This window comes from Lissotriton vulgaris, chromosome 1_2, assembly GCF_964263255.1.
Source record: "Lissotriton vulgaris chromosome 1_2, aLisVul1.2, whole genome shotgun sequence".
NCBI lineage: Eukaryota > Metazoa > Chordata > Amphibia > Caudata > Salamandridae > Lissotriton > Lissotriton vulgaris.
Window position 1 is genome coordinate 45956815 of NC_141686.1, and position 27004 is coordinate 45983818.

Consider the following 27004-nt stretch of genomic DNA (forward strand, 5'->3'; position numbering starts at 1 on the left):
CAGAGAAAAAAAGTCACATATGCAAATGTACAATTATCTAAAATGTACTCCTGCAGATTGTCAATCCTAATAAGTGAAATTTATGCATGGAAAGCTATGCAAATCATATGCAATTCTCAGTTTTAAAACTCTTATAAAATGACAAATGTACACAGATTAAAGGAGGAAATGATGCTGCGTAGATGTATGAATTTGTAACTGATTATGTATGAACAGGCCACATTAATTGTAGTATGAAAGTAACAATATGAGAAGCCATGAAGAAATAGTGAGGTAAGTATATGTGCAAACAAATGAATGTCAACTATTAGACACACTTATGACCAAACAAAGATACAGATATCTACTTTTAAGAAGTGTGTGGACAAGAATGTACATGTCTATGAAACTATAACTAAAATGTCGTTCTCATGAAATCCACCTTGTACAACTAAGTGGTTTTCATTTGCTTCCAAATAGAATGCTTTTTTTGATGTTATTCAAAAATTATAATTGAGCATATATATGCTTATGTTATCTGTAACATATTTGAGATCATGTATATTGGTTATTTTTGTTGAATGTGTATATTTTAAACTATTGGTTGCATTGACGGATCAACAAAATAAACAGCGGATTGCCTTGGAAAGCTTGTGTTTACTGAGTCAGGGGAAGCATGCACATTCACACAGCTTAGTACTGAGAAAGAAGATGGAAAATGCATTTAATCAATGTGTTTTATTTATTGTGGTAATAATTAAACACTTGTAACAATATTGGTAAAACAATATGATTATTGGCAACATACAACAAAGGTGACTAAGTAGCATAAAATTGCTTATTCATTGTGAAATTTCTTTCCAAGGTTTTGCAAGGACTGTTTCCCTTAAAAATTGTTTCTTTAATATAGCCTTATAGCCCACCGTAGAGGGCTATACCGGCTATTTAGAGGGCAGAATGTTCTAACAAAAAAAAAAACTTGTGTGAGGGGATTGGAATCCCCTCAGGCTCCCTGCATCCTTTGTTCACAGTCAGAGCTGTGAACAAAGAAACATTGGAATGTTGGAGCTCCAGGCTTATACCAGCCATTATAAGCCCGGAGCACTCCATTGTTTTCAATGGAGCTCCCAACATTCCAATGTTCTAATAGTCATTCATTTTGACACATAACTAATTAGCTCAATCCTGAAAAGTGATTGATGCATGTTTGTGTCCTCCAAAAAGGTGTGAAGATTTCTTGGCGGTTTAAATGTAATGTTTGCTGTGTTTTAAAAATGAGTTTTGGGTAGGTGCCAGTTCATCCTTGTGACATTTCAACATGTCTGAATCATTCGTTATTTGACATATTTTGTTGGGTATTGCTTCACTTTAATCAAGCACAAGTGGAACTCGGCCTTTGCATCATTATTTTACACTTCCCAATAATGGGCCACTCTTGAAACTTGAAATTCATACTCAGCTTACTAGAGTATTCAAGTAACCCTTTCTGGCAGCTGTCAGTGGGTTTATGGTGTTTACTGCGTTGAATGCCTTTACATGGTTTATGTATTGTTTAAACATTTGCTGGCTCCCTAAATCCATTTACTTGGCAGCCACAACATCTGAAATAAGGTACACCATGCCTATCTACACTAGCGGCTGGTGATCCCCGCAAGTGGTGAGACGTAATACTTGTCACGGGTTCACCTAATTGCTTTCAGAATTTGCCTTGGGTGTCTCCTCACACACAAATGTACCCATATACTAACTTGCTGTTTCCCACCAACAAATGCACTTGCATACATCACACTTTCACAATCACTGACTTTCACTCACACCTGCTAGTTAGTGTACAGGGGCTTTGCTTTGAACCCCTGGGGTACACATGTTCCGCTTTAATCATCATCATCAGAAAACTTTAGGTTTAAAGAGAATAGGTTTGGCGCAAGGATGCACCTTTGGGGCACTACTTTTTGGAAGGAGATTCGTTCCAATGAGCTCCCCTCCCTGTCCTGATCTGATTTGGGTCTATGTGTCATAATGAAGGCGAATTAAGACATCCAGAAGATCGTGTGAAACCCCCATATTCTTTAGGACCTCCCACAGCTTTTCACATAGCACAAGATCAAAAGCATATTTTAGGTCTAAGAAGACCAGATAAAGATGCGCCTTTTGTAAAAAGAAATGCCTTCCAGTAAAGTAATAAAAACCTGATCAAATTTATAAACCCCGTTTCGGAATTCCACGGGGGGAAGGGGGGAAGAGGGCCTGGTTGAACTCAATTCACCCTTCCAGTTTCCCTAGAATATGCCTTGCCTTGTTCTGCTTTAATAGTGCACTAGGTGCAGTTGCACCAGAAATTCTGTGCTCTGGAGCAACTGCACCTGTCACACCATTGATAGAGACAACCCTGACTCACTTCCGCTCCCTCTTACAATCTCCCCATCCTTCTAACTCACACTGATTTACTCACTCCCTTCCCTTATCCATACTTACTCTCACTCACCCGTTTATTCTTACTCTCATTGAGACTCAAAGACATTAAACTAATAAACACTCACATTGTATCTCATTCTCTCTCAAACACACTTTTACTCTCACACATACACACAGAAACAACACTGATATTTTTTTTGCTCACCTTTCTTCCTAATATGGCAACTCAAAGGTTCCATGCCAGCAGCAGAGAAGGAATCAGGTGCTGAACATAGGAACCGGAAAGCCAAAATTCCTAAGGAGGAGACAGACACAGAAACACTGCCAAATTTCAGGGAAAGATCCACCTCAAGCTCTCTCCCATCTTCTTAATAGGACTGGAAGCACAGTCCTATCAGAAGCCGGGACAGTGCCCGGGCTCTTGCCCCTGCTGCTCTATGTGGTTCCTCATTGGCCACAGAGGAGCACTTATGTGCACGCTGTCAGCCACAATTTAGCACATATGTAGTGCTGCCTGAGGAATACGCAGCATGCTAAATAAAATGATTGTGGTTGTGTGAAGGGATCATAGTTGAAGTAGACCCCTCAGATATGCACAATCCTGCTATCTACCCACAGAGTGTTCAAACAGTCCTATGTAGCTGGATCTTTGCTCAGACCTCTCCTCCTCCTCTTGTCCTCAAGAGCCTGGTGGAGAGGCCCAGAGGGCTGACCTGCACACTGCAGAGTGCATGCAAACACAAAACACGAGTTTGCATGAATACTGCTAAATTCAACAATTACAAGTGTAATAATTTCATTTAGCAGTTACTCCATGGGCTCAGAGGTGGCAGGCCTATGCCCTCGAGCCCCTGAAGCAGTCCCTGCCTTTCAAGCACGTAAACTGAACACAGACCCAATGGACAAAGCACCAATATGAGGTTTTCGTTCTGAGGAACAGCAGGTTAAGCAACTTTCAACTTAATGCAGCTGTTTAGCAGAGCTATAAACATTTCAAATACATGTGGATGAGATATATTTTTTAAATTGTATGTTGCACAATTGAAATTCAACCTGCTCCAAGTCCCACCTTCTCTGCCCTTGTTAGAAAAAATAACCCACCAGTGCGACAACCTGGGCCCACTTTACCTCACCTCTAATCGCAGGCCAGAACAGGGGCAATTTGATGAATGCTGCAACTTGAATTTGTTTAGCTTTAGTTCTCACTCAACTCTATAAATAATAAAATAGTGCGCACAGTTCACTGCAATCGCAGCCATCAGGTGCTGATGTTGCATTCCTGCATGCAGTGTTGAGTTCTACTATGGAAGGGAGTCCTGGCCTGATAGATACTGACAGGCCCCTGCAAGTCAGACATGTACTTATGAAAACTACCCATTTACTTACCAGATCTTCTCCTACATTTCGCTGGGGATGAGGAAGGTCAGAAATATCTAGAGCGGGAGGAGAGCCTCGACAGAAGCCAGCATTGATTTTCCACAAGTTACATCCACCATTGTGTTGGCTAATCAGAAAATCGAAAGCGGTGAGAGGAAAGCCCCAGCAGGACAACCGGGCGGCAAACGATTCACATAGGCCGGTAGGCGGGAACCGCTAGCCTGCCTTAGGGGGCATTGCTCTTTAAGAGGCAATTCGTATAAGGCAGCATGGAATAGGACTTAGTTCACGAGTCTAGGCCAACACGTGAAGCTAGTGTGAGTCTAACAGTGTCATCGACGAGCATGCCCCCAGCTCCTGTGCATCAGTATGGAGAGACAGTTGCCTACCTACGCATTAACAACAGTGGGAGCGGGGGTGCAACACCAGCAAATAAAGAGAAAAATCTGTTACCTAGCAACTACATGCCCTGCATTCCGGCCAACCCCTGTACACCGATCTAAATCTGCTTTGGTGCCATGCAACTAAGTTTGTGTCTTCAACAACAACAAAAAAAAGACAGGAATTTGACTCCAAAGCATCTGGGTGCAGGCTACAGGGTAGTGTTATTGACAGCGTGAAAGAGCTGAAACTAGTCCATTACACAGACAAATGTAATTAAGGCACCATATTGAATAATTAGTTTAATTTGAGCCACATAGCAAACATTTTAAAGGATGAGGAGTATTGTGTTAAAGGCATACTGGTTTGGTGATTCCTGGAATGGAATGGTTTATCATTCCCACATTTTTTTTCATACATCTGGTAAATCCACCGTGTCCTGGGAAGATTGGAAAGATGAGTTTGAAGCTTATGTGTAAGCTGTTGGTGGAGACATATTCACAGCATATAGAACATTTGCCATGCTTATCCATTGTTTTGGAGCAGAGGGAAGGCGAATTTTAAGGCAGCTTCCACCCATGGAGGTGGAAGATGAAGATGATTATGAAGACAGGGACGAATATGAAATAGCGTTGAAACAACTGGACACACATTTTGGAAAAAGAGAAATGAGCAGAAAGGTTCAAGTTTTCAAAAGAAGCTAGATTTTGGGGAATCTGTGGATAGTTATGTGGCGAGTCTTAGGTCACTGGCAGCCACCTGCAATTATAAAGGGTCCGTTGATGAGATGTTCAGGGACCAGTTGGTTTTGAAGGTCAACAACAGGAAGGTCCAAGAGAAGTTGGTGAACACGAAGGATTAACATTGCAAATGGCTGTTGACATTATTAAGAGAGCTGAAATTACCAATGAAGGATTGAAAGAATTGGCTTGCAAGGAAACGTAGTTAACGTTCACAGGAATAGCCAAAAGCCGAAGGTGGAGACAATAATGTCATATTCAATTTGAGGAACTAAACCTGTTACAAGTGTAGCTTGAAGGGACAGCTGTCAACGGACACAACCTGTCCTGCTATTGGTCTAGTGTGCAGAAATTGTAACCAGAATGGACATTTTGTCAGAGTGTGCCATGGCAAATTCAGTTGGTTCAGGAAAATTAAGAATGTGGTTAACACTGTGGAAAGTGGTAGCAAAGATGAGTTAGCCAAGGAGGTCATCTTGCAAATACAGCAAATGGGAGGTAATAGAATAGAATATCCTTACTGCGCGATTAAAATAGATGGAGAGGAGATTAATATAATGGCAGACCTGGGAACCAGTTATACGCTCATTGCTGTAGAATACATGGATACATTCGGGGAACATCACTTACAACGCATTTTTTACAATGCACTACCATTACATCGCAACCATTACAACGCATACCATTACAACGCATTGCGCTGGGGGGCGCTCTAGGATAGGGAATATATTTAATTTACTATCCAACACCTTCCCTGCTATCCACGGGTACTGGAGTTGGAATAGTAAATGAAATAATTCACTATCCAGCGCCTAAAAGCATTATGCGTTGTAATGGACTGTGTGGTAAAAACTGCGTTGTAAAGGCATGCGATGTAAAAGCATGCGTTGTAGTGACACCAATCCATACATTCACTTGCTGTACTCTCACCAGATGTAAAGTTGGTAGCATATGGCAACCAACCAATAGATATAGTGGGCTTCATCAAAGCCAATTTAGAGGGTCAAGGGGTAGTGGTTCCCTCTAAAGTTTATTTTGCCATGGGTGGCTCCAGTCTTTTGGTGTGACCTGAGCAAAAATATTTCAATTTACACATGGATCCAAATCATCTTGACCAGGTTTTGGGTGTGCAATCAGGCATTAAGGAAGTAGGGGAGGTGCCTTTGATAGAGGAATTTTCTTCTGTTTTTAAGATAAGTTATGGAAGGTGAAAGGGTTCAAGCATTAAATTGTGCTAATGGATGGAGCTTCATCTAAAGCGGTCAAGTTCCATAGGGTGCCACTTACTATATGCAAGACATTACGTCAAGAGCTGTAAAGATTGTGTGGTGAGGGAATCATAGAAGGAATTGAACCAATTGAGTGGTTGGTCCTAGTTGGTCTAGCAAAAAAGGAGAATGAGGACTAAGGTCGGTGTGTGGATTTAAGCAACCTGAATGCTGCCATTTGGGTCGACCTGCACCCTTTGCCCAACATTGGGGAAATGCTTACCAGCATCAAGGGGGCCAAGAAAAAGCTTCTTCACCAGTGAACAAAGATCATCTAAGATCATTCTTGGGATTAGCTAAATATTATTTCCGTTTCATCTGTATGTTTGTTGACAATTGTAGAATTGTGCGATAATTGTGAGAGTTCCGCGAGCTAAAGAAAGACCTAGTATTTGCCCCGGTGCTTAAACCAATTGACACCAATGACACTTCTGTAATCAATAACAATGACAGTTGTGAGGAGTTGGAGTCACAATTGTTGCAGATTTCTGATGGAAGGGAAGTCACCGTTGCTTATTCATCTAGGCCTCTAAGGCCTCCGATGAGAAATTGCGCCACTATCAAGAAGGAAGCCTTGACCTACTGTTGGGATGTGGATCCCTTCCTAAGATGCGTGTAGGGAATTTATTTTCTAGTTCACACAGACCACCGGACTCTGGTGGATGTGTTTTCCAGAGGTAGCGGTCAAGCGGTTTCTCAGGTTAACACAGTAGGCAATGACGTTTTTGAAGTACAATTCAGAATGGAATATGTTCCTGGAAAATAAAATGTTACAGTTGCTTGTTTGTTAAGGTTGCCCGTGAGAGAGGAAGAGTGTTTTGAAGGGAAGGACAAAGGACTACTGGTAGCCCAGGTGAGTGCAGTCACCAAAGGTAGGATCTCGCATGAGGAATGGAAGAGAGCGGTGAAGGAAGATGAAGTTATGCAAGAAGTGAGGAATTACTTGGCTGTTTGTTGGCCTTTGAGAGGAAAAGTATCTGATGCCACAGAGTGTTTCCATGAGGTGAGTGGGGAGTTGTCTATTGCAGGTGGTATTGTATATCGTGGTGAGTTGCTAGTAATGCCCGTGTCGCTAAGAAAACATATTATGGAGCTTGTTCATGAGGGATACATCGGAATGAGTGTCACCTAAAGGTGCATAAGAGCAGAATATTGGTGGTCTAGAATGGTCCATGAGATAGAGTGGGGCATACAGGAGTGTGTAACATGTGCCTGGAGCAACAAATCCCAAAAGACTGTGGGGTACCCACCTGTAGTATCTGGTAAATCTGACGGACCATTGATGAAAATTGGCATGGATAACTCTGGTCCATTAAATTTGTTGGGGAAAACTCCCAAATGTGCTGTAGTGTTTGTGGATTACTTCTTCACGCTGGTGGGAGATGACGTTCACTGGGCGGGTCAGCACTGAAGTGGTTGATTTCTTGAGGATTTTATTCATAAGAGAAGGGGTGCCTGAGATCATAGTGTCGGACAATGGTGTTCAATTTATTTCGGGAGAAATGAAAGAGTTCCCGAGTAGCCATGGAATTGAGCATGTGCAGTCAGTCTATTACCCACAACAGTTTGCTTGAGAGGTGGAACAGAACTCTTAAGGAGGGTTTGCAATTGGCCATGAGTAGTGGGAACGAATGGAGGAAAGCAGTAGAGAAGTTGAAGTGGTCATACAACTCCATGCCCCAATCAGTGACTGGGAAATCTCCCTTTGAACCAATAAGAGGGCAGAAGATGTGTGCAGTTTTGTCTAAATCTAAATGTAAATGTCATGGTACTTATAGAGCGCACTGTCACCAGACGGTCACCTTGCGGTGTCGCCTATTCGGTTTCCTGGCGCTGATATGCATACCGCTGTGGAACCCCTCCTGGCTTTTACTGTGAAGTGTCCACTCCAGGGAACCCCCAGGGTGAAGCCAGGCATCCTTAGCGCTATTGGGGCCGGTGTGGAGGCTAAGCAAGCTATTGCCCAGAGTTGCAGCGTGGGGCCCGGGATTACAATAGGCACTGAGGCGAGAATTAACAGGTCCGAGGAAATTGAGCCCGAGACCCCCGCCGAGGCAGGAATCGAACCCTGATCCCTGGCCATAACTCTGCATCAGGGTCTGCCGCTCTAACCATTGAGCCACACTCCTCTAAGGGGTTGGAGTAGAAGGAAGTTTCTGTACAGGATGACCGAAGATTATGTGATAGGAGATTGGATGCACGTGTTGAGAGGATGTAGAGTGAACAAGGGTGAATTCGATTTTCTGCTACTCTTCAGGTTGAAAAAGTAAATACATTCCCACTATTACTTTGTGATGGTAATGTGTGGAATTGGAAAAAGTGTTGAGGGTTCCATGTTGCGTGAGGCAAGGGGATTCAAGGGAAAGTGTGGAAGGTACAAATGCGTTGTGATTGTAGGGTGACCAATCCTCCAAAGAAATATGATGAGCTTATATTGTATTAGTAGTGGGGTCATAGGTGCATTGCTATGTATAGCTTTGTGTGCCATCAGAATTTATATGGTGATTTCAATTCATTCATAGTTAGATATGTTATTTTTAGTGTTTCAATTTCTGTATCAGCTGTTTGATTAAAGTTTTGTTTTCTGATGTTCTGTTAAGGGATGGGGAAAATGTTGCATTCCTCTATGCGGTTTTGAGTTCTAGAATGGTAGCGAGCCTTGGTCTGACAGTTCCTGACAGGCTCCCTCCCGGTAACATGTGTATTCATTAAAATATAACCTGTTTACTTACTAGGCCTCCTTCTTCATTTTAGCTAGCTCCCTTCCTTTCATGTGGGACTGCTTACATTACAAGCACTCCATGAAGAGAAGCACCCATGCGGTGCCGAAACAACAGAGATTGGTTTTAGCTGGTGCTTGCCAGCGGGGGCCACAGGCACATATTTTTCCCTCTTCAGGATGTTATCCAGAGAGGAAAAAGTACATGAATGAGAAAGAAAGATGAAGAGAATGGGGTTGGGAGTGTCTGGCAGTGGATTAAAGGAGCTTGAGGTAGATTCAGCACTGCAGAGCCTTGGTATGCAGTGCCATACTCATTATTTTACAAGATAAGCCCTGTTAACCCCACACGTACCCACTGCATCAGCCCATCTAAAAGGCTCCATTTGACAAGGTGTTCACTCAGCTTCTTTTCCTGCAGCTGTTCCCTGAATACACATAAATATTGTTTTACTGAAATACATTATTTTGAAAAGAAAATAGTCAAATTCACTGAGCTTCCAATGTGATTAGCGATTACACATTTTAAGCCTCCACGTTTAGCCTGTTTTCTAAAATGCAGTATTTATACAATTCAGAGGGCCACTGTTAACTTGTAAACCACCTGCAGCCATAACATACATGACGCTGCATTGAGGGGGTAAACAATTGTGGAAGGGTGTATTTACATTTACTTTTTTCAGGTACTCTGCACCAGCACTTAATTGTCAACACCAGCATTTATGACAGCCTGCCACATGGTGGTGCTGTTTTTGCAATTTAGAGATGAGCACAACAAATGTTTTTATATTCTAATGACGAAAACCTGCTTACCAGCCACTCGTATAGCTTTGGGGGCCTGAAATAGTGTGAATGATCACACTTGCAGGAGTATGATGGTTGGCAGGTTAGTTTGTTCTGTAGTTGGCTGTGTTGGCAGAGGCAATAGGTCGTGCAAACTGCAGCGGCCTCCTGATGAGGGCCCTGCCACCTATTTTCTTTTTTTTTTTTTAAAAACAAATTAAGTACTAATATGTTGAGGGGCCTATGAAACCCCTATAGTTCACAGGCTGAACTGGGGCTCCCCTGCACCGTAGTGGTTGCAGGGGCCCGTGTTACATCCCTGAGCAAAAGGGTGAATATTTAGAAGTTGCTACAAATTCATAGCAGTTAGAGTGAGCAATGTAAATAATGACTATTACTTTATTGAGATTCAAAGTTACATGGTCCTAGTCGGTAAGGGTATGAGACGGCTAAAGAACACATTCATCATACGGTCTTACAAATTTAATACCATAGGGCAAAGGTCACTGGTCTTAGCTATAGTTCCCTAACAATGCAGTCATTTAGCAGATTTAAAAGCGCTCAATAAAGGAGAGGATAAAAAGATTATTTAAACATTGTTTTAATACGTCTTCCCATTTGTAAGACCCGTATTTCATAAAAGAGCAAAAGGCATATCCTACACAGCCTGAGCAGGGCAGTTATTGAAATGTAATAGAGTGTAATTAACAAAAGAAAAAATACAGCAGGATTGTTCGGAAGGAGGGATAGCAGGTGAGAATTTTTTGGTTCTTTTTAAGGTTTCTGCTGTCGGTATTTTATCAAATGGGGTATTTTCCCTAATCCTTCGTGTTAAAAAATCTATGATTTGCAGATATTTAAAAAAATCCCTCCATTCCACGTGATATATTTCCCTCAAGGTTTCAAAAGAGTGTAACCCTTCATTTGAAATAAGACATCCAAAATGTGTAATTCCTGCCATATTCCATCTATCAATACAGGCGTCTCTGAATATTTCAGGGAGGGCCGGATTGTTGCTTAGAGGAGAGTAAAGCGAGAGTCGTCCTATTGAAGGACTGGGTTTTTCTAAGACCCAGCGGTGCCAGAGGACAACACCTGAAACCTTTGTGGGTTACCTGTTCCGGCGTACAAATAACAGAGACACGGGACACTTCCTTCGGCGTCAAAGATCAGGGTTTATTTACTGCAGGGAACACAGAAGTCACAAGAAGTACAACGTATGTAGGTTCTAGGAGACTGCTTCAATTTGCATCTGTGGATCGCTCCTTTTATACAGTTTTTCGTCATACAACAACATGGCAAACAAAAGGTTACAACCCAGTTCCCACAGTAATTTCCATAGGGGGTCGCTTTCATGTATTCAGGATCCCGGAACATAATTACAGTAGCATCGCCGGTTCCCAACTGTAAAAGTACATCTTCCCACCATTAGTGCATTCCATTCCGGCTGTAAACGAGTTAAGGAAGAGTCAGAAACAGGTGCAGAGGAAGACGAAGATAGTCAACAGATTGAAAAGAGTGTAAGGGGGGTGATATCAGAACTACGATTGCAGGATCAAAGGAGACGTGTCTAATGAATGCACGGCTGAAACAATAGACCGGCACGGCAAGATGAGCCTCGAGCGAGGCCATCTGCCTCTGCAGTGTCATCCCCCTCGTCATAAAGACACCCTCAAAGGAACACGTGTCTTTCGCAAGAGTTTGGGAATCCCAGGGTCACGAAGCGGACAGCGTCCGTTCACTGGCTACTTGAGGGCAAGAAACAAAATGGATGCCGTATCTAAAATGGAACCCGTGGGTTCAGATGAAGAAACCCACGAAACAGACGAACGGTTCAGGTTAGCGTAGCGAAAACGCGTACACCCACTAATCTCGTCATTTGCGGTTCATAGATACCAAACTTGTACATATTCAAGCGAGTTGAAAACATCACTTACAATTGTCACGGAACCTCAGACGCTCCTTTTGCCCTCATGTAGGCAAGCACTAGTCGATATCAGAATCGATCTCGATATTCATCAGACCATCCAGATGCTGCTGCAACATTATTCTATCCATCAATCTTTCCTTGGTAACAGGTGGCCGTCTTATACACGTCGTAGCACAGAGGCCACATAAGGCAGGACCACACTGCACACAAAGACAACACGTGAACAGAAATGCTACAACAACCCCAATGATCATCAGAATCTTCCAACCCCACGTCGACATCAGGCCCCAAAACCATCCTAGTAGCGTCCAATCACCTACGTCCACGTGTATGGACTCGGAGATCTTATGCAACTTCGAGATGGCTTGATAGACAGTTGGAGCATTATCAGGAATGAAAATGCAGCAACTCGAATGGATCACCTTACATACTCCACCTCTATCTGCAAGAACGACGTCTAGAACCATACGGTTCTGCAACGTCATAAGCCTGTCCGCCTGAAGCTCTGCTGTTATATTACCAAGGGCACTTGCAGTGATATTAGCAGTTGATTCCACCACTCGAGTCAACTGTCTCAGGTTCCTACTATTGATCATAGGTCCCCAAAACGGCAAGAAACCCTTAAAGAAGTCTCCTGCTTCTTGACCGGCAGTGTCTTCTTAGCTAATAACGCCTCTCACAACCCTGGTCTTGTGATAATCCGACCCAACAGTAAAGGTCGGCGGCAACAGATTCGCAATATAACAGGTGCCTGAGAAGTCACGAGGCAACCATGTATATGCGCGGTCGTAACAGACAAAGTATGTACCCTTGGCAGTCAAAAGAACAGGGGAAGAGGCCGTCGGTAAAACATACGTTTCAGTACAGGCACTCCTCCCGAGCTGAGCTCGCGGGCTTCGGCCAAGACCTTTCAAACAGAAATTACCGAGATGGGGTACGATCCAGATCGGAGATGAGCTTTTAAGCTGCCGATCAACCACTGACATGCTATACTCAGCCTCACTCAGATCTCTGTATGCTCGCACCTCTTCCTCTGGGATAAGCAATGCGTCAAAAATGTCTCTATCTAAATCGGCAATCGCTCTTGCCAAAGGCTTGTGGTACGGGCCAGGACCATGATCTGCAGTGCGCGGCTCTCGATGGGGGTAGGAATCTAGTGCGCTACGAAACATAGTTTGGAATGCTCGAGCTGAACCCTGGGAACTGTAAGGAAGGACCAAGTACGGAATTCCCCTATCAATCAATCAATCAGTGACACTTGTAAAGCGCGCTACATACCCGTAGGGTCTCAAGGCGCTGGGGGGAGGGGTGGCGGGGGTGCCGCTACTGCTCGAACAGCCAGGTCTTCAGCTTCTTCCTGAAGGAGAGGTGGTCTTGGGTCAGGCGCAGGTCGGTCGGGAGGGAGTTCCAGGTCTTGGCGGCCAGGTAGGAGAAGGACCTTCCTCCTGTAGTCGCTCTTCGGATGCGGGGGACGGCGGCGAGGGCGTGGTTGGCTGATCGGAGGTGGCGTTTGGGAGCGTAGAAGTTGACTCGGCTGTTGAGGTAGCTCGGGCCTTGGTCGTGTAGAGCTTTGTGTGCGTGGGTGAGGAGGCGGAAGGTGATTCTTTTGTTGACGGGGAGCCAGTGAAGGTCTCTCAGATGTCCGGAGATGTGGCTGGTTCGTGGGATGTCGAGGATGAGTCTGGCTGAGGCGTTCTGGATCCGCTGGAGTCTCTTCTGGAGCTTGGCGGTGGTACCGGCGTAGAGGGCGTTGCCGTAGTCCAGTCGGCTGGTGACGAGGGCCTGGGTGACGGTCTTCCTGGTCTCGGTGGGGATCCACCAGAAGATCTTCCGTAGCATGCGTAGGATGTTGAAGCACGCCGAGGAGACGTTGTTGACTTGCCTGGTCATGGAGAGGGAGGAGTCCAGGATGAAGCCCAGGTTGCGTGCATGGTCTGTCGGTTTGGGTGCGGTGCCCAGGGCGGGAGGCCACCAGGAGTCGTCCCAGGCGGAGGGTGAGGAGCCCAGGATGAGGACCTCTGTCTTGTCCGAGTTCAGTTTCAGGCGGCTGGTCGTCATCCACTCGGCTACCTCTTTCATCCCTTCGTGCAGGTTGGCTCTGGCGGCGGCGGGGTCGTTGGTTAGGGAGAGGATCAGCTGGGTGTCGTCGGCGTAGGAGATTATGCTGAGGTTGTGTTTGCGTACGATGGCCGCGAGGGGGCTCATGTAGACGTTGAAGAGGGTGGGGCTCAGAGATGATCCTTGAGGGACGCCTCAGATGACTTCGGAGGCCTCTGACTTGTACGGTGGTAGGCGGACTCTCTGTGTTCTTCCGTCGAGGAAGGAGATGATCCATTCCAGCGCCTTGTCCTGGATTCCGATGTTGCTGAGGCGCCGTACTAGGGTGCGGTGGCAGACCGTGTCGAATGCCGCGGAGAGGTCTAGGAGGATGAGGGCCGCTGTTTCTCCATTGTCCATCAGGGCTCGGATGTCATCGGTGGCGGCGATGAGGGCGGTCTCGGTGCTGTGATTGGCTCGGAAGCCGGACTGTGAGGGGTCGAGGGATCCGTTCGTCTCGAGGAAGGCGGCCATCTGCTTGTTGACGGTCTTCTCGATGACTTTGGCTGGAAACGGGAGGAGCGAGATGGGGCGGTAGTTCTTGAGGTCGGTGGGGTCCGCTGTTGGTTTCTTAAAGTAGAGCGCTGAGTTCGGCGTGTTTCCAGCTCTCAGGGAAGATGGTGGTGTCGAAGGATGTGTTGATGATGTCTCGTAGGTGGGGTGCGATGACAGCGTCGACCTTGTTGATTACGTGGTGAGGGCAGGGGTCGGTCGGTGATCCGGAGAGGATGGAGTTCATCGTGCGGATGGTGTCTTCGGTGCTGATCGGGGTCCAGGCGTGTAGGGTGGTGGTGGGGGGTGGTTGTTCGGTCATGGTGTGCGTTGGTTGGTTGTTGAAGCTGTTGTGTATGTCCGCGATCTTGTTGTGGAAGTATGAAGCGAGGGAGTTGCAGAGGTCTTGCGATGGGGTGATGTCTTTGTTTCCTGCGCTGGGGTTGGAAAGCTCTTTCACGATGTTGAAGAGTTCCTTGCAGTTGTGTGCGTTGTTGTCCAACCGGTCCTTGAATGCTGTTTTCTTGGCGGCGCGGATCAGCTGGTGGTGTTTCCGGGTGGCAAGTTTGAAGGAGGTCCTGTTGTCCGGTGTCGGTTCCCTTCTCCAGACTTTCTCGAGGGCTCGGCAGTTCTTCTTGGAGCTCTTGAGTTCGTCGGTGAACCATGGGGCCTTCTTGCTGGCGGGTCTGCTAGGCGGGGTCCTCAGTGGGGCGAGTTCGTCCGCGCAGTTGCTGATCCACTTCGTGAGGTTGTCGGCGGCCTGGCTGGGGTTCGCTGGTATGTGGCATTAAACCACACACCCAACAATTGGTAGTGTTCATCACCAACTGATGTTGATGAAGAAGTTGGACAAAGGAGTTGTTCATGAATTCCGCACGTCTAACCTGCTCATGTTGAGGTAGAGGGTGAAAGGAATGAGGAGAAACAGTGGGGGTAGGTTTTGGTTCAGTGGAAAGACTAGAGTAGGTGAAGCAGAAGGCAATAATGTTTGTATTCCAAAATATACTCCACCCACCAATAACATGGAAACAGTTAGGAACAGCAGGAACACCTGAAACAAAAAGCATTTGGTACGTACAACCCTATGCAGTACTGATCTTTGCGCAAGAGTCTTCTCCACTTCCAACAACTTTGAGAATCCCATCCTCTAAAAACCGTCCGCAACGTTCTTGACGCACTTCGTTCTGAGTAGCGATTATCAATTCTCAGGAGTTCCTAGGAATCGACAAAAGTACCGACCTAGTGTCAGGAACCTGCTAAACAGAAGGAAGTACCCGCACGGCCCTACGGTCAACCCGGATGTAAGGTTCTTTTAATCAAACAATATAATTCAAAATCTCGTAGCACACGTGGAAAAGAACTCAGAAATTAAATGGAGACCACAATTGTTCAGAAATGTTCAAAATGATAATGGGGGGGTAACGTGAATTTTCAAAAGGAGAAAAAACAAAAAGATTTTATTAGTCTTTGGTATGGGAACGAAGAAAATATCTGCTTCTTCCAGGACGAGTCTGCTCTTCAAATAATTGTTCAGGTTGCGGAACAGATTCCTGTCGGTCAGATGATAGTTCAAGTCTTGAGTTCTCTAATGGCAAAGGTTCAACAAAGTTATCTGATTGCACTGAAGTATCTCCCACAGGCTGAGCGTCACTGAACGGCACAAATTGCACTGTAGTTTCTGTATCCGATGCGGCGATACCGGTCCTCACCCACGAGTCCGCTGGTAAAGGTATTGGTACCTTCTTTGTGTGGGTGGCGTGCACCCAGTTTTTGCGGCCCTCCAAACGACCTGCAGTTCTTGTGGCGAGTAGAACCTGGAAGGGTCCCACAAACCTCGGCTCCAGGTTCCATTTTCGGCCAAAATTTCTGATCACCACCCAGTCTCCTGGTTGGAGCCGATGTCCAGGACCCTCTGTCTGTGCCGGCAGTGCTTCAAAGACCTGTTGATGAATTAATCTCAGTTTAGCAGTCAGATCATGAAGATAATCAATTAACATTGGGTACTCAAGACTGTCGAAAGACCTGGGTCTAGGAACCCCCCAAATATTTGCAGGACGGCCGAACACAATCTCATATGGGCTGAGCCCTACTTGAGAATGTACAGTCGCCCTGGTCGACAAAAGGGCCAAAGGCAAGGCATCAGGCCACGACAGACCAGTCGTAGCCTGAATCTTTGCGAGTTTCAATTTTAGAGTACCATTGTACCCTTCAACCAAACCTGCTGACTGGGGATGATTGGCGCTGTGGAATTTTTGTGTAATTCCTAGGCCCTTACACACACTCTTCATCACTCCCCACAAACTCACTTCCGTTATCAGACCATACAATCCATGGCATTCCATACCGAGGAAAATATTCCTTCAGTAGGACTTTCGCTGTGGACAGGGCAGTATTATCTTTAAGAGGATAGGCTTCGATCCATCGGGAGAATGCGCAAACCACAACTAAAACGTACTTCAGGTTATTACATCTCTCCATATGGATGAAGTCTAGCTGGATAACCTCAAAGGGACATGTAGGAGGAGCAAAGTGGCCAGGTGGGGTAGGGGTGCCCTTGCCAGGATTGTACATCATACATACCATACAATTCTTAACCACTCTCTCAGCACACTTAGCAATACCATCATTCTTCCATACAGGAGACAGCAACTTACATATACCTTTCACGTTAATATGTGACAAGCCGTGTGCCATAGTCACAACAGCCAGCACATATGCATCCGGCAGCATCCACCTCTGATTTTCTGACAAATCAATCCAACATCCGTTCGCATCCAACTTTCCTGTGCTCTCCTTCCACTTAGGGCCCGATGTAGGTAAACTCCAATTTACCACTTCTTAAATACCGAATCATACCGATTCGGTATTTAAGAAGTGGTAAATTGGAGGGGGGGGAGATGTGGGTATTTCAGAATTGGTAAATACCGAATCTGTAAGATTCGGTATTTACCGATTCTGTAAATACCGAATTGGTATCCCCCATTGATTCCTATGGGCCTTGAAGCCCATAGGAATCAATGTGCATTACCGAATCGGTATTTACCGATTCGGTAATTACCGATTTCTGCAAGGGTGCAGGGGGTGTCACTTTGACACCCTCTAGCACCTCCAATACTGGCTTGTGTGCCATGTGGCACACAGACATGCCCTAAGGGCATGTCTGTCTGTCACATGGCATAGGTGTGCATGCACACATGTGCATGCACACCTGGATTCGGTATTTTAACACCCAATTGGATTGGGTGTTAAAATACCGAATCTGAAGGGCCTGTGGGACTGAAAGTAGTCCCACCTACATCTCGATTTTTAAAACTCGGTAAACTTACCGATTCGGTATTTTTCAAATTCGGTAATTTTACCGAATTGGTAAAATACCGAATCGGACAAAAAAAGGTCCCCTACATCTCAAAAGGCCAAATACCGGTCGGAAACGGCCGAATTCGGCCGTTTCCGACCGGTATTGGCCACCTACATCGGGCCCTTAGTCTTTTCAGTTTCGGTGGCCTCATTCTGAATCGCTTTCACACTTTCAACAGTATCCTCACACATACCAGTTTCTGCAGGCCACCTTACCGAACTCGTCACATACATTCTAGTCGCAAGGTTTCTAGCTGTCTCTTTAGCAATCTCATCCGCAAACGCATTACCACGACCAACATCATCCGTCATCTTACGGTGCGCACTGCATTTAATAATTGCCACCTGCTTGGGCAATGTAAGTGCATCCAAAAGTTCGTTCACAAGCTGTCCGTGTTGGATCTTCGAGCCATGCGATGTCATGAAGCCTCTCTCTCGCCACAATCGACCAAAACTATGCGCAACACCAAAAGCATACTGACTATCAGTAAACACATTCACTCACTTTCCTTTCAACAAAACACACGCTCTCGTCAACGCAATCAACTCTGCCGCCTGCGCAGAATTCTGATTCAACCTCGCAGTTTCCACAACCGTACTCAATGTTACCACAGCATACGCAGTCGTCACATCACCATTCGGCAACTTAAAACACGAACCATCAACATACAAGGTACCATCGGGGTCTGCCAATGGAGTGTTTTTTAGGTCAACACGACCCTTCGTTTCTTCCTCAGTTCGCAAATAACAATCATGTGGTGGTACGTCGTCTGATTCCATATTGGTTGGCAACAACGTCGCCGGGTTTAGGACATTACAGCGCTTTATTTGAATATGACTTGCCAAAAGCGTCAACTCATAACCGGACAACCTTGCGCTCGTCAATTGTTGAGTTTTTGTACGATTTAAAAGAGTGTCAACTGCATGTGGAACCATCACCGTAAGCATATCATCCATGACCAATCCTGCAGATTGTTGTATGGACACCGCAGCCGCCGCTGTCGCTCTTAGACAACTCGGCAAAGCTCTAGCTACTGGGTCCAAAGTCGAGGAAAAATATGCACATGGACGCTGCTTACCACCAAATTCCTGCATCAAAACACTCAACGCACAACCCTCTCTCTCGTGAACGTATAGTGTAAACGGCTTGCTGTAGTCAGGAGTACCTAACACAGGAGCCGAACACAACGCATCACGCAGTTCAGAAAAACTTTTATGACACTCTTCCGTCCATGGCAAAGGAGTTGGAACATCCTTGCACGTGAGGGCTACCAATGGTTTCGCTAGCAATGAAAAATTTGGAATCCATTGCCTGCAGTATGACGTGATACCTAGAAAGGCACGCACATCTCTCTGAGTTGTTGGCACAGTCATTCGAGCGATTGCTGCAATTCTCTCTGGGGACAACCTTCTTCCCTCCTTTGACAATAAGTGACCTAGATAGGTTACTTCTTGGCAACAATATTGCAGTTTGGAAGGTGACACCTTGTGATGTAAGTCACAGAGATGCTGTAACAGCGAGACCGTGGCAAGTTTGCAGATGTCTTTTGTATCAGCAGCCACCAGCAAGTCATCCACATACTGGATCAAAGCCGCACCAGCTGGTAACGCAAATGCATCAAGTTGACTCTTCAGGGCTTGGCTGTATATCGATGGACTCTCACAATAGCCCTGAGGAGCACGTTTAAACCTAAAGCTGCGTCCACCTAATGAGAAACCGAATAGATCTCTACTTTCCTCAGCAATCAGAATGCTAAAGAAAGCATTCTTCAGATCGATCCCTGAGAACCAAGAAGCAGATGCTGGAATCAGAGTCAGTAAAGCCGTAATATCAGGCACCACATGAAATTGTGGGATCACAATTTTGTTCACCTCCCGCAAATCAATAACAAAATGATAAACAGGAGGTTTGGATGGATCAGTGCGTTTCAAAATAGGTAACACAGGACTATTACACACGTTTCCCCGAGTCTCCTCGATAACATCTTTCTCGATCAGATCATAGATGATCGCTAACAACGCTCGCTCTCCATCAAGGGAGATACGATACTGGGGAATACGTGGCAATCGCACATTCGATTTCAATTTAACAACATAAGGGAAGATGTCAAGCAGGCCCACGTCATTGGGACCCGTTGCCCACAAAGATGCAGGAAGAGAACTCAATTCCGGTGGGAGCTTATCAGATGACAAGTACATGGGAGAGATCACTCTCTGATCTCTGAATCCAACGGAAACATTCGTTAAGCCAGACAAAGGTGCGCCAGGGAGTTTCGAATGCATGATGGAACTTTTCGCTGCACCAGTGTCAAACAGAAAAGGCTCAACTAAGCCCGATGTGGCAACTGCGACGTAAGGCCCTCTCTGATCAACCAGAACTGATACTACTCCCTCTCTTTGTCCGTGGCGGTCCTAGTAATTTCCGTCATCAATACCCTGCTCGATATAAAAATCGTCCACATGGTACTGTGCAGATCTACCCGACGTTGAACCACGCTGATCAAAACAATTATTGGAATCAGATGAATTGTTAGAACGCTCATTTTGAGTCTGACCAACACCACGACCTCTACCTCGCGAAGCCTGTTGAGGACCAATACGACCTCCTCTAGATGAACCACCATTATTTCGATCGCGCAAAACCGGACAATCAAACTTCAAATGACCCTCACCTCTACAATAGGCACATTGATTGTATCCAAGCATAGATCTCTGCGAGGAAGAGTCATTCTGCGATTGCGACCTAGCGGATTGCGATTGCGATCTATTCCGTTTTTGAGAATCATTTTGATTTGAGCACGGAGGATACGCTTGCTGTAACAGAACTTTTGTTTTGAGATCTTTCGTCTTTTTATCCGCACGATCATTTTCTTCCTTCTCCCTATTTTCATAATATTGAGCCGTGGCCAATATCTGAGCAGAGGTAGAAACAGCCCACAAACTCTCTGAATTTTTCAATTTGTTGCTAAGGTCGGGCAACAAATTCGAGACAAATTTATCTACGAACAGCCTCTGACCTCCCTCGGTGCTCATATCTTGACCACTGTGATCGATGAATGCCTCCTCAAATCTCGTAAAGAAATCAGAGACACTCTCGTCCTTCTTTTGCTTACACGCAGACAGTTTATCCCAATTAACTTTCATTGCTGGCATAAGTGTCTTCATTAAGGTAATAATTCTCTGAGGCAAAGCCGTAATTAACTGCTCAGGCTTAGCCCCACCAACCTGCAATCCGTCAGCCGCTGTAAGCGCAGCCCAATCACCACCTAACTCAGCTGCGTGATCTTCACAACGTATTTTCGCCCAAACCGGTTGAGGTACGATATTGCCGAACAACAGGTCGATGTCGGCAAGGTTCATGATCGTAGCATCCACTAATTGGGACAACTCTTTATAGTATCCTGCTGGATTTTTGCGGGGGCAGGCAACGATTGCTTAACCTGCAAAACTTCGGATCGCTTCCATGGGAGGTGTATCCACACTCTCTGGTGTGGCGGAATAGCAGTATTGGCAGTCGCATCACCTGGCATCCACACTGGGGGGACTTCTCGCATAGGATACTGACCAGGCATTGCCATCCACTCCTCAGATTCATCTTTAAACAATACTCGAGGTATTATAGTGGGACGAAAGGATAGAAGATGTTCTATAGCACGTCGAACATTGCTACTCACAATCATACCACTCGAAAACTGAAGCTGTAGTTCAGTAACATCGATCAGTACTTCGTTTACTTCGTTTACTTCATCATTTGATATCGCTTCACGTAAAAATTTGCACATTTCATCAAACACGAATCTCTGTATGGGCTCATTGAATTGAGAAAAGGTCTCGAAAATTATGCGCGGAGAATTTTTAAGGGGTTACCTAATCCAATTACGCGCCATCCGAATTAACGTATCACGTTCCCTAGCACCAGGAAGCTGACTTCGTCGTTGGGGAACATCAGCAGCATCGGACCCAAGAATCGGTCCAAAAGGAGAATAAAGGTTAGCAACAGCGTTAGGAATGCGTCTTCGAACAGACGGAGAAGAGGAAAAAAGTACAGGAGCAATGACATGAGGACTAAATACAGGAGCAGTAGGAGGGGTAGGAGTAGCCGCAAGAGCAGAAGTGGCGGGAACAGTAAGATGAGAAGACATAGGCAGTGGAGAAGTAGGAACAGGAGCAGGTAAAGGAATAGGAACAAGAGGATTCGCAGGAACAGGGCCAACGACAGGCTGACCAGCAGCCGCCGGGGCAACAGGTTGAGGAACAGGGGGAACCACAGGCACTGTAGTATCCTGCGCATATGGAGGTGGCGACTTCAATAGGTATGATAACAAAGGATCCTCTACTGCTTCCTCTCCCTTCTTATCAGTACTCAATGGTAGAGCGGGATAACACTTGTCCACCGCCATGCGTTGCAATCTATCAAAAACTTCATTTTCCTTCTCCTCTGTATCTCGCTGAAACTGCACTGCATTTCTCATCGTCGTAACGATACCTTCCCTCTTATTACGTTTAAGCTGTTTGATTTCTTTCTGCTTAGCTTCTTTACGCCATAACCGAAAGGAATCAAACATGGCCGGCCTTGCTTTCTTTTTGAACAATTTTGCTTCTAGATTATCCAAAATTGCTGTTTCGAAACTACCATGAGGTGTCCAACTAAGGACACCGTCATCTTTAGTATAACGGACCCAGCACTCATTATATGTGATAGGACCCAAACCATGGCGACTATATAACTCATAGACTGGAGTTCCAACTGGAGGTATCGGACATGAGTCCTCCAATCGGGAATCCGCACCACAACTTTTAAAGCAACTAAACCAAGTACTACGGCCAGGCATCGTGCACCCTAACCGAGTTTCACAAACTTCAAGGGTTATCTATTTACGATATCCTCACAAAAAATGCAAGACCCTCGGTCTTTGGCGATTGCAATCGTCAAATAGAACAACTAAGAACAAAATACGAAGAACCACAAATGCAATGGAACCATGCAACAACTAAGCACCAACAACAACTAAGGACTCTGGGAGCGACCCACAAATACTTAACTAAAAGGACAATGGCGTCACCAGGAAGGCCCGTCAATCGTCTCGCTGTACAAAGGTCTACGCCAGGCGCCAAAACAGGTCGACAGTCAGGGCATCAGTCCGTCGCAGCCGTCAGGAGGCAGGGGATCTTTGCGGGAAAAGTCTTCGGGCCACTTATTTCGACAACAGGATCGATGAAGCGGGGTGCACCTTCCCTCGGAGATTTCACATGAAGTTCCTCACGATTGTCGGGCTTTGGACCGGTACCGCTGATGTCGCCCCACTTTGGGCGCCAACTGAAGGACTGGGTTTTTCTAAGACCCAGCGGTGCCAGGGGACAACACCTGAAACCTTTGTGGGTTACCTGTTCCGGCGTACAAATGACAGAGACACGGGACACTTCCTTCGGCGTCAAAGATCAGGGTTTACTTACTGCAGGGAACACAGAAGTCACAAGAAGTACAACGTATGTAGGTTCTAGGAGACTGCTTCAAATTGCATCTGTGGATCGCTCCTTTTATACAGTTTTTTTCGTCATACAACAACATGGCAAACAAAAGGTTACAACCCAGTTCCCACAGTAATTTCCATAGGGGGTCGCTTTCATGTATTCAGGATCCCGGAACAAAATTGCAGTAGCATCGCCGGTTCCCAACTGTAAAAGTACATCTTCCCACCATTAGTGCATTCCATTCTGGCTGTAAACGAGTTAAGGAAGAGTCAGAAACAGGTGCAGAGGAAGACGAAGATAGTCAACAGATTGAAAAGAGTGTAAGGGGGGTGATATCAGAACTATGATTGCAGGATCAAAGGAGATGTGTCTAATGAATGCACGGCTGAAACAATAGACCGGCACGGCAAGATGAGCCTCGAGCGAGGCCATCTGCCTCTGCAGTGTCGTCCCCCTCGTCATAAAGACACCCTCAAAGGAACACGTGTCTTTCGCAAGAGTTTGGGAATCCCAGGGTCACGAAGCGGACAGCGTCCGTTCGCTGGCTACTTGAGGGCAAGAAACAAAATGGATGCCGTATCTAAAATGGAACCCGTGGGTTCAGATGAAGAAACCCACGAAACAGACGAACGGTTCAGGTTAGCGTAGCGAAAACGCGTACACCCACTAAACTCGTCATTTGCGGTTCATAGATACCAAACTTGTACATATTCAAGCGAGTTGAAAACATCACTTACAATTGTCACGGAACCTCACTATACCCAGTATTTTCCTCACAGCTTTCCATGCTTTAAATCCTCCCAATAAGGTTTTTAGGCGGACCTTTTTGTGGTAGCGATCATAGAGAAATTGCCACATATAGCCTTTGCTCTTTTTACCTAATACCAGCTGGTGAATCGATGGTTGGTCTTCCCCTGAGACTGTCTCATTATCATCTAATAGAAAGAAGAGTTCATGATTATATGAAAGCATACAAGCCCAATAATATAGCTTAAGGTTAGGAAGGGCTAAGCCTTCTTTTTCTTTAGGGAGAGTCAAGAGCTTGTAGGCTCTTCGAGGTTGTGAATAAGACCAAATAAAACTGGAGAAAGTACGCTCCATCAGTTTAAACCAATATTCAGAAATTTCCAGATTAATTGCTCTGAACATATAGAGCAATTTTGGGAAGTAAACCATTTTTAGTGCATTTACACGGCCAATCAGAGATAGGTGCAGGTTATTCAAACAGTGAAGATCTTTCTGCATTTTATCTAGCAGGGGGCTGAAGTTTAATTTGACCACTGTATCGAGTTTAGAGGAGATACATACCCCTAGGTAGGTCGCTTTTGTTGTCACACGAGGATCCACCATAGTGCATTTGTCGTTTAGGATTACTTGGGTTTTGTTTTGGTTGAGGGCATAGCCGGCCATTTTGCCAAAGTTTTTTGCCTCAGTTTCAAGTATAGGTAAGGCTAATGCCGGATCTGATGTCACTATGGCGATGTCATCGGCATAGGCAAGAGTTTTAGTCATATAACCTTGGGTCAGAATAGGGATGATCCCAGCATTAGATTCTAGACTGCGAATAAAGGGATCAATGTAGATAGCAAATAGCAAAGGGGAGCATGGGCATCCCTGTCGAGTTCCCCTTGATATTTTAAATTCTGTATAGAGAGATTGCCATTTACCATCACTACAGCTTTAGGGTCAATATATAGTTTTTGTACAGCCTGAATGAATCCGTGTTTAAAGCCCAGATGACCCATTGCCAGCCACAGAAATGACCAGGAGACCCGATCAAATGCTTTTTCAGCGTCTAAAAGGGTAAGCGCCATTGGGTCTCCCGTCACTTCTGTACTATCAAACAGGGTAATCACTCTATGAATGTGGTCTGTAGTTCCTCTTCCTGGTACAAACCCGTGCTGGGAATTTGAGATAGGTTTATGTATTAATGGTGCTATTCGATTCGCTATTAATTTGGAATATATTTTTGAGTCCACGTTAATTAAAGTGATAGGGCGGTAGGAGCCCTTCTGATCTGGTGGTTTATCTTTCTTCAAGAATATGACTATTTTGGCTTTTGACCAGGACTTTGGTGGTTGTCCCTTGTTAAATATATGAACACATAGATTTAAAAAAATCTCTTTGATTTGATCTAGGAAAGTGATATAAAACTCTAGAGGGATAGAGTCCAGGCCAGTTGCCTTTCCTCTAGGCAAAGCCTTCACTGCCTCTAAAATTTCTTCCAGATCTGGTATCTCTTCTAGATCATCCTGATCTTCTTCGGCAAGTCTACTAGATGGTCCCTGATTTAGGTATTCTCTCATACTGTCTGTATTGGCCCCTGTTTCCTCTGAGTATAAAAAACTATAAAAGTGCCAGAAAGCCTCTCTAATTTTATCGCTTTCTGTGATTAAGCCTTCCACTGGGTCTGATATTTCCCGTATGAGATTCTGAGAGGTTGGTTGCCTCATACGTACGGCTAATTGATGGCCAACTGATTCACTTACTTCGTAAGTTTTTTCACTATGAGCTGTGGCTTTTTTTACCTCTTTGGTGATAAATGTATTCATGATAGCAGCCTTATCTATTGTCACTTGATATTGAATTTTGGTGAGTTCTTCTACCGTTAAAGAATTGCATGTTGCCCTAATGAGTTCTTCTTCCGAGTCCTGTAATTTCCCTAATAGCGCTTTATATTGGTCCCTGGCCAATTTATTGACCCTTATTAAGTATTGTGTAGTTTCTCCTCGGATTCCTGCTTTTAGTGCGTCCCATACTATCTCTATAGAGGTACTCCCTACATTATTTTCCAGAAAATTGGGAATCCATGCTCGCATGTGATTGCAATAGTCTTCTTCAAGGAGCAGGGATTTCTCGAAGGTCCAATTTCTTAGCTTCTGGCCCCATTGTCTCAGCTCTAGGGTACATATTAGAGGACTGTGGGCAGAGAGTACTCGGGCAGTTTTTCTATTTGTATAATCTGGCTTAATGTTTGTTATAAAAGAAAATAGTCAAGCCTTGCATGAACACGGTGTGGATTTGAAAAAAAGGTGTAGCCAGGATCCTCAGAGTTAGAGATCTGCCACCCATCCAGAAGTCCATGCATATGACATAAATGTTTTAGGGCCTTAAACACTTTAGGTTTCCTCCCATGATATACCCAACTTAGGCCCCCGCCTCTAGCTAAGATTGCCACCCCCCTAACACGAGCTCCCTGAGTAGTAGCGCAGATTAATTTGTATCCCAATGTTTTTAAAAGATGTAGCTGTGAACCTTCGATATGCGTCTCCTGAATACATACTATATTGGGGCCTGAGGTTAGTAGGCCTACCGCTACTGCCTGTCTCTTCTTAATATCATTTAGGCCGCAGATATTAAGTGACATAATCTTTACTGCACCCATTTATTTGTACTAAGTATTTTATAAAGATGTTTACCCATAAGCAATGTATTAACTATAATTATATACTTATCTTTTTCTCTGTGGTTTGTAAAATTCCTGTCTGACCTTCTCCCTAGACCCCCCCCCCATTTCCTCCCCCCACCCTCCACCACCTTTGAAGGTTACCTGACCCTGTCTGGACCAGTGGTGTGACATCCGTGAAAGCGGGCCCCGCGGGCTGGGCTAGTTTAATAATATGTATTATATACTCATCTAATCCCCACTTAACAGAAATCTAAATAATATGATAACATTTCACACTTAACTTTATAAACTAAATATATTTTCCAGCCTGCTTATTCATTCTATTTAATTCTTAACGCTTCACTAGGGGATGGTTCCTAATTAATACATATTGGAATAGTTAATTCAGCTTATCTATTCCATGTATAAGTCCCTTTATGTGGTTTTGCGTTATTTCCCTGAGTTTAGTGATCCAGTCCCTGAGATTTCTCGTAAATAGTCTTCTGCCTGTACTTCGCTATTAAAGTATCTCGTTGTACCTTTGAATATGATTTTCAGGCGTGCCGGGTTTTGCAAAAATACTTTTGCTCCAATTTTTTCAAAAGG